Source organism: Channa argus, chromosome 7, assembly GCF_033026475.1.
Source record: "Channa argus isolate prfri chromosome 7, Channa argus male v1.0, whole genome shotgun sequence".
NCBI classification, from domain to species: domain Eukaryota; kingdom Metazoa; phylum Chordata; class Actinopteri; order Anabantiformes; family Channidae; genus Channa; species Channa argus.
The window spans coordinates 22,940,926-22,950,459 of NC_090203.1; the positions used below are offsets into that span (position 1 = coordinate 22,940,926).

Here is a 9,534-nt window from a genome sequence, read left to right on the forward strand (position 1 = left end):
AGTTCTGGGATGATCTTAGAAAAAAAGTCCTATTTAACGCTGTTTTTTTTTATCCAAACAACAGGACCAAGAGAATGGAAGATGATGACCTAAAAGATACATAATGTAAAGACGTGTGATAAGAAATCACATGATCTTGTAATATTGGGACTTTAATTTGTGAGATATAACTTTGATGTTAACATACAGATCTATTTCATTATTATATTCCAAGTGTATTTCAGTTAATCTAATCAGGAGATCGAGCAATATTTAAGATATATATGCTTCTTTAAAGATACATCATATTTTCGTGTACAGCATTCGTTGGTAACTAAGGGAATAGGATGACATTTTGGTAAAAATATGCCTATGTGAAAGATTTGGAACAGACCATAAACAAAGGTAACAAAATCGACCTACTGGAATCTTCCAAGTTACACTGTACCACTTGTTTAACTAATGCATACAAAAACTCAATTGTAAAAATGAAAAGTTTTTCACTTTTTTATGGGAATGTCACACACAACCCTCTGTCATGTTTACACTAACTGGCTGCTGTTTCCCCTGTGTTGCCTTTTGTTTCTTTGACAATATAAACATTTTTCTGTTTAAAAAAAGGTGAAGTCCTGAAAGTTATGCATGAAATTAATCACAAGTGCAGGGGCAAGACCAAAGGGTAGGCATGGTGGCCCAAGCCCCCCCCCCAGTACTCCGATTGGTCAATGCTGGTGCCCCACTTGCCAAATTCTGTAGAATCTAAAATCGTAAGACTAAAATAAATGTCAAATATTAATCATGATTATTAATAAGGTGTATTTATATTGTTGACACCACCAGGGAGATGAATGAGCTCTTATGACTATTTTGGTTACAAAGTAGTAACTTATTCTAATTTCATATCAGAAATCATCATACTTGGCCTCTTACAGTAAACAAAACATTATTATTTATCATTTACAAATTAAGTGTCTCTGAGCAAGACACTGAACCCCCAACAGCCCACTCCCATCCCCAGCTGTGCAGTGCCGGTCCAAGCCCGGTAGAAATTGGGGAGGGCCGTGTCATGATGTGCATACGGCGTAAAAACTGTGCCAAATCAACATGCGGACAATGATACGCTGTGGCGACCCTGAACTCACGGGATAAACTGAAAGACAAAACAATATATAATAAATAATCAACTCCAAGCACAGTTTTAAAATGTAGAGTAAAATTTATTCACACAATTATCAGATGTTTTTTTTTCCCTTTCTTTAACTGTTTGCTCAAGGTAGCACCAAAGAATGTAAAACATATTCTCTATACCTGCAATAAAAGATGAATATACTGTATCTTATAACAAATAATATGATAAATAATAAATTGCTGAATGTAAATTATTAGAGGGGACGGTGCCTAAAGAAAACGACAGATTTTTCTCTGTGTTGATCAGTCCGCCACATACCATAATACTATCCTTTTGTAATATAGATACTCTACTTTGTACATTTCTCACATAACCCTGGAGCCATTATTGTCACTGTAGGTGTGTCAAATCGCTGTTAAAACAGTAAAGCCGACTGTTAATTAATTCTTCCTTTGAAATAGCATTAAATGTAAATCCACGGAGAGAATCCATGGTAAACTCCTAGAGGGATGGTGACGAGCAAAACAAGTTTGCTCTACCAGGTTCATTTGAAAGCTTTCATCCATTTCTCTTTCCTCCCCTTTGCCACAGGGTGGGGAAGCGGACAAGTGGAGGAAAGACGAATGGTACAGAGCACTTTTTAATTTTGCTTTACCCAACAAATTTCACCTGTTTTCTTTTTGGAATATTTTTCTTTCTCTTTACCGAAATGTTTATTTCCTACCAATGTACAACATGTTTCTCTCTTTTTTCTCTGCCTATTTCAGGCTTGAATCAATTGATGTTCCTCTGATGTCGGAACCTGCTGGAAATTCTTGCAGGGCATCTATTGATCTTCTGGGTCAGTACCTTCTCTATTTCCTTCTGTGTCTGTCTCTATGTCTCTCCCAGCAAACAGGACCCCTGGGAGTATTTTCTGCCGCCTTTGGTTTAAAGCAGTTTTGAGGTTGGCACATTTCTGGCCTTAACCAGCACAGTCACGTACTAGCACCTCTCAGCTGGTCTTTCCATTTAGACTCTTTGCACATTAATTTCTCCATCTTTCTTTTTCTAGAAAATGTGGCGCCAATTTCTAATGTGCCACAACAGAAGAGATACAGCCAACAACAAGAAGAGATGTGCTTGGCAAGAAAGTCAATGGAGCACTCACAGGACTTCTTAGAGCCATGACACACCGAGCCAACGGTTGGCCTGTCTAGTTTTTCAGGTCTGTCGTACAGAATGTACATACTAAATAATGCTGAAATAATGCTTAAAGGCCTTTTATAATTACAATTAAATTAGACAAAATAGACCATAAAGTAATATTTCTGTTCAATTTACATGTTTTTGATCGTCAGAGCTCCGTTTTCCCTTTCTTCACTCCCAAAGGTTTGATATATCCGATTGTTTTCCTGCTTTTATTTTGGCAATTTCCTTAAGTCTGTACTTTTATTTTTTTTCCCACTTCTGCTCATTCCCATTTTCATTTTCTTCCTTCCCCTTCCACCCTCTGCTGCTTTACAGCTCTCTCTCACTCCCCTTCGATCTCCAAGGTTATTTGGCAGCAGCTACAGAGCACATTTGTTTGTCCCTCTGTGCAACTTGAAGAAGACACTCTGCTATTCTAATGGACTCTAGAAGAGAGAGTCCTTTGAATTGGTTTAAAAACAAGGCCATCAGAGTCCTTCTGTCCTCTTTCCTTTCTCCTTCTCAGTCTTTGTAGACGCTGACAAAGGAGTCTCTGTGTTTGCCATGGGACCAGATGTACCCAGGCAGTAGACAGGATGCTGGAAGCCCTCATGTTTCTCCTGCTAAAAGACGTTATATTGGCATCTCCGAAAGGCTGTGACCAAACATTGTCATCCTCAGTGACCTCCATGCTGTTAAATGACTAAATTTATGCTAACGTTAACACGTTTTAATAACAATAAAACCTAGAGGGCGTCTACGACCGGTAGTGCTATCGATGAGGTGAGCGTGGTGTGTGATTGCATTGTATTTGACATGTCCCAGAAAAAAATAGAACAGACTGTGTCGGGAGTTTGTTGGTGTGAATGGTACATTAGCAATCACCTTTAAGTGACCAATTACAAATGGATAACTGGGACATGTCTAATGGCTTTCTGGGACATGTCAAATACAATGCAATCACACCACACTTGCCATTTGGTAGGTCTCATCATTTGGGTCTTGAAGATCACCTGTGTTTGAGTCATCTTGAGTCTCTCACTGTGAAGGTTGTCAGACCCATCAGGGTATGTGGTTTTACTACCCTTACTATGTCCAGATGTTGTCATATCCCTAAGAACCAAATTTGTTTCCTTCACATGTTGTTGTTTGACACATCCATTTATAACCGGACATTCTCTCGTACAAGTCTCAGGTAAGACCCGCTTTAGTTTTCATGTCTAAACCCATCTGAAACAGCAGACAAAGTCTCCTGACTGTGATCTCTTGGTTGTTGTTTTTTTTGCCTGAATTTCTGAAGCTTCAGCAAAATAAGCGGCTCCCATCTGAGGTTTGAACTGGAGGACTTTGAGGCGGATGAGACCAAGCTTCTTCTCAAGCTTCTTCTCAAGACCACAATCCTCAACAAGACTTCAGCCTAACTTTGACTCAGTGGTTCCATCACCTGTGAATGTGTTTTCTGCCACTGTGTTTCATTGTGTTTATCATGTCTCATTCATTGTTTCAGGTTTGGGAGGTGAACACCAGCATGAGGGATGTTGATGGTTGCTCAACTCACCAGAGACCGTCCCTCCTCAGTTTAAGTGAGTCTCGTTTGGCACATTTCTCATCAGTTCATGTGTTGAGGTCGTAATGTCTCTGTGCTCTTCTGGAGTTTTTGAAAACCAACTTTCATTGCTTGTAAACTAAAGACATCCCAAGATCATCAGCCAGGCTCAGAAGTACGACAGGAGCCTGAGAGAACAGCAGCACACACTTCAACATGGCCTCCAAGCAGCTCAGCAAAATGGCCGTTCAGGACCGTGTCACTGCTGCTCTGTCCACCACGCCCCTTCAGGTCCCTTTCTCCCACTCCACCAGAGACGAGATGGTCCTGTCTATCCAGGAAAAGGTTGGACAGGGTTATGCTCACGATGTCCTGGTGAGGAGGCTCAACTGCTTTCCAGCAGACATGCTGAACCCCATCAGTGATGTTGCAGCAGTTGGTTTTAAAGTCATTTCACAGTTATGGTTTATATGCTATTATGACTTGACATTACTTGTTTTTAGAGGTATTGTTCTGAAATAAAAAACTGATGAATAAATCTTGGAGCACCTCAGTAAAGAGGACAAATTAAAGCCCATTGTTTCATTTCATTTGCCGGAACTGTCCTGGTGGAAGTGTTGTGCTTTAAAGACCTTCATTAGTGAGGCACATACTACTGCAGTTGGTTATGCTAATTATGCTTATATATGCTTTTAATATATTTTTTTAAGGTAATGATGAACTAGTGAAGAGCTATGATTTTTTTGTGTAGACTGATAAAGAGATGCATTAGAGACTAAACCACAGACATGTAAAAAAGACAAACTTCATTGATACATGGGATTTTTACAAGTGAACTTATTTGACTTATTTTACAGTGTATACATACAGTGCAAATTAAAACATTTTCACATTTTTTTACAACATTGTTGTTGTTGTTTCGAGCAAACGGGAACATTTTTTCAATGGAGTGCAATAAAAAACTTACTGCATTGAATCTCACCTACAGCAATGTGTTTGGTGATGCACTTTGTGGGGTTTTCACCATATCTGCACAACCCATGAAGTAAAACAGGGCATGTAAGTTACCGTACGTCCATTTTGATGTTTACTTGCATCAATGATAAAGTGGCCTTGCTTAGATTGCAGGACTGAGGTCCCATTTCATTTCCAGGCATTGTGGACTTGAGACTCTATGACTCAGTGGTATAAAACCATAAATTACCAATAACATTATAAGTAATCTCATTCATTTCCTTCCTTTGATTATTGTTTTCAAAGCATAAAAATATTCTTACAGCCTATTCAAAGCACATAATCAGCAGTAATTACAAAATGAGTCATACTGAGATAAAAGACGTGGACTAATCCTACTTTTTAAGGCATCGTCAATTGTCCCATTAAGAATTCAGTTCACAAATGCATTATAATCCAGATCAGTTATTAATGTTTGATTCCCGCCTCTGGCTCACAGTCTATCCCCGTATATCTGCTGGTTGATGCACATAATAGAAAATCCAGATTTGGACTGAGGTCAAGCAGGGGTCAGCAGCTTCTTTGTGATTGTTTGCTCAGACGTGCTGCATATCTGACCCACAGGGAATGAATGATGCTGGATATTTATGTAAGGAAGACGGAGCAGCAATGAAAGGCTTATGCAGTGCAGGCCTGAATTACAGCTTTTTTTTTTTTTCTGAACAAATGTAATGATCCTTTTGTTTGTGTGTACAGTTACAGGAATTCACTGCTGGTAACAATTGTTACTTCATTCACTATCTTCTGTCTCTTTTTTGCTTATGTACAGAAATGTGTTTACGTTGTAATTTATGTTGCAGATTTCCAATCCGGTTAGGTTGATTAAAATTTGCTCTACATAGGATTTTTCTCCAGTACTCTTAGTTTTCTTGTTTACTTTGATTATTATAAGAGTGTGGCGTTCTTGCAAATACAGTTATGTGAATGCCACTTGCTGGGAATCTGGAGCGACTGAGCAGATTTCCTTGCTCCCTGGTAGAAGACTGACGATTTATTGTATATTTCATATCCTAAATAAAAACCTAATGTCATTAACTTTGCAGACAGCTTTAACTGTTTTTGACCAGTGATTATTGAAAGCTGTTAACTCAGACAGTGCTCTATGTGTGGACTGGGAAATCTCTTTGATTTTTTTTTTTTTATGTTCACATTATTGTGGCTTTGTTTTGCCAACATAATGAGACCGAAGAATATTAAAAAGAGAAGCATGAAGCATGAACACACTGTGTTAAATAATTGCATTACTCAGAGCTTTATATGAAACATTCCATTATGCTGTCTAGAGCTAGAGCAATAACCTGCACTTTAATATTTATAGGCACACAGCCACACCTAGCACTGCGGGGTGCAAACGGCTAACTGCTGCAGTCCGCATTATCTGGATAGATACACTTTTCTGTTTCTACACGCTTGTACCAAATGTTGTGAATGGGGAAACCCCATTTTATGGCTGCACAACAAGGTGAGAATATTCTCCAAATTGTAGGTGAATGTACAAGTAGGACCTCTGCCTCCTGGTCTGCCTCAAAAACATAAAAGCTGGGTTGTTGTTCTCTAAAGGAAACCCCTGGAATTGTTGACGGAGACAATAGGATGGATGCAGGAACCTGTGTGTTTTGATTCAGGCAAACACATTTAAGTAAGTCACAATAATTTATCATTCAGAAAAGGGATGATTAAAAAACGGCTAACGGAGTTGGAACCTGGACGAGTGATTTCTGATCTTTTAGGTTGCCGAGTTTTTCTGTGGGCCAGTCCAGGCAGGACGGCTGGTACAAACGGTGATGGCAGATTTAGCTTTTGCTACCACAGCTAAAAATGCATGTGGCCCTCTGGAAGTTTGTTGGATGCCGTAACAAATGAAACAGGGAGGATGGTCAGTGGCATTCACAATTCCATGTTGATCACATGATTCACACTGGACCCAAAAAGCATTTTTTTTCTGCAGAGAATCAACACAAAAAGATCCGCTACACAATGATAAATACATTTATTTTATTGTCACAAGCCGCGAAAATGTATTAATTTCATTATCGCAATTTAATGGAAGAGCCATTGGAACAATTTCTTTTATTCCCATTTTCGTGTGAGGTGACTGAAGGTGGTTGCCAGTGTGCTTAATCTTCTTCTTCTTTTCCTTTCGGCTGCTCCCTTTCAGGGGTCGCCACAGCGAATCATGTGCCTCCATCTAACTCTGTCCTCTGCATCCTCTTCACTCACACCAACTAACTTCATGTCCTCCCTCACTACATCCATAAATCTCCTCTTTGGTCTTCCTCTAGACCTCCTGCCTGGCAGCTCCAACCTCAGCATCCTTCTACCGATATATTCACAGTTTCTCCTCTGAACATGTCCAAACCACCTCAATCTGGCCTCTCTGACTTTATCTCCAAAACATCTAACATGAGCTGTCCCTCTGATGTCCTCATTCCTGATCCTGTCCATCCTCGTCACTCCCAAAGAGAACCTCAACATCTTAAGCTCTGCAACCTCCAGCTCTGCCTCCTGTCTTTTCTTCAGTGCAACAGTCTCTAAGCCGAACAACATTGCTGGTCTCACAACCGTCTTGAACACCTTTCCTTTCATTCTCGCTGATACTCTTTTATCACACAACACACCTGACACTTTTCTCCACCCGTTCCAACCTGCCTGCACTCGCCTCTTCACCTCTTTTCCACACTCACCGTTGCTCTGAACCGTTGACCCTAAATACTTAAAGTCCTGCACCTTCTTCACCTCTGCTCCCTGTAACCTCACCGTTCCACCTGGGTCCCTCTCATTCACACACATGTATTCTGTCTTGCTGCGGCTGAGCTTCATTCCTCTGTTTTCCAGAGCAGACCTCCACTTCTCTAGATTTTCCTCCACCTGCTCCCTGCTCTCACTACAAATAACAATGTCATCTGCAAACATCATAGTCCAGGGAGATTCTTGTCTAACCTCATCTGTCAGTCTGTCCATCACCAGAGCAAACAAGAAGGGGCTCAAAGCCGATCCTTGATGCAGACCCACCTCCACCTTGAACTCCTCTGTCACACCTACAGCACCTCACCACTGTCTTACAGCTCTCATACATGTCCTGCACCACTCTAACATACTTCTCTGCCACTCCAGACGTCCTCATACAATACCACAGCTCCTCTCTCGGCACCCTGTCATACGCTTTTTCTAAATCTACGAAGACACAATGCAACTCCCTATGACCCTCTCTGTACTTCTCCATCAGCGTCCTCAAAGCAAATACTGCATCTGTTGTACTCTTTCTAGGCATGAAACCATATTGCTGCTCACAAATGTTCACCTCTGCCCTTAGCCGAGCTTCCACTACTCTTTCCCACAACTTCATTGTGTGACTCATCAGCTTTATTCCTCTGTAGTTGCCACAGCTCTGCGCATCTCCCTTGTTCTTAAAAATTGGTACCAGTACACTTTTCCTCCAGTCCTCTGGCATCCTCTCAGTCTCCAAGATCTTGTTAAACAAACTAGTCAAAAACTCTACTGCCACCTCTCTTAGACACTTCCATACCTCCACAGGTATGTCATCAGGACCAACTGCCTTTCCACTCTTCATCCTCTTCAATGTCCTCCTCACTTCACTCTTACTAATCTTTGCTACTTCCTGCTTCACAACAGTCACCTCTCCTACTCTTCGTTCCCTTTCATTTTCCTCGTTCATCAACTCTTCAAAGTTCTCCTTCCATCTTCCCATCACACTACTGGCACCTGTCAATACATTTCCATCCTTATCTTTAATCACCCTAACCTGCTGCACATCCTTTCCATCTCTATCTCTTTGTCTGGCCAACCTGTACAAATCCACCTCTCCCTCTTTAGTGTCCAACCTAGCATACAAGTCCTCATATGCTCTTTGTTTGGCCTTTGCCACCTCTATCTTCACCTTACGCTGTATCTCCCTGTACTCCTGTCTACTCTCTTCAGTCCTCTCAGTGTCCCACTTCTTCTTAGCTAACCTCTTTCTCTGTATACACTCCTGAACTGCCTCGTTCCACCACCAAGTCTCCTTGTCCGCTTTCCTCTTTCCAGATGACACACCGAGTACCCTCCTACCTGTCTCCCTGATCAAATTAGCTGTAGTAGTCCAGTCATCTGGAAGCACCTCCAAACCACCCAGAGTCTGTCTCAGCTCCTCCCTGAAAACTAAACGACATTCTTCCTTTTTCAACTTCCACCACTTCGTCCTCTGCTCTGCCTTAGTCCTCCTTATCTTCCTCACCACCAGCATCATTTTGCACACCACCATCCTGTGTTGTCTGGCTACACTCTCCCCTACCAATGCTTTACAGTCACTGATCTCTTTCAGATTACAACGTCTACATAAGATGTAGTCTACCTGAGTGCTTCTCCCTCCGCTCTTGTACGTCACCCTATGTTCCTGCCTCTTCTGAAAGAAAGTGTTTACTACAGCCATTTCCATTCTCTTTGCAAAGTCAACCACCATCTGACCTTCTGCGTTCCTGTCCTGAACACCAAACCTGCCCATAACAGTCTCATCACCTCTGTTCCCTTCACCTACATGCCCATTGAAATCTGCACCAATGACAACTCTCTCACCTCTGGGGATGCTCTGCATCACTTCATCTAACTCACTCCAGAATTTCTCCTTCTCTTCTAACTCACATCCTACCTGTGGGGCATAACCACTCACAACATTGAACATCACCCCTTCAACTTCCAG

General features: G+C 41.3%; 1 long non-coding RNA gene across 1 annotated transcript; it reads left to right on the forward strand.

Moving 5' to 3' along the window:
* Nucleotides 1–935: 935 nt before the first annotated feature.
* On the forward strand, nucleotides 936–6,005 carry LOC137131101 (uncharacterized). The gene is made up of 5 exons (XR_010914944.1): nucleotides 936–1,734; nucleotides 1,876–1,949; nucleotides 2,163–2,315; nucleotides 3,786–3,861; nucleotides 3,970–6,005. It is a non-coding gene; the product is annotated as an uncharacterized lncRNA (long non-coding RNA).
* The last annotated feature ends 3,529 nt before the right edge of the window (nucleotides 6,006–9,534 follow it).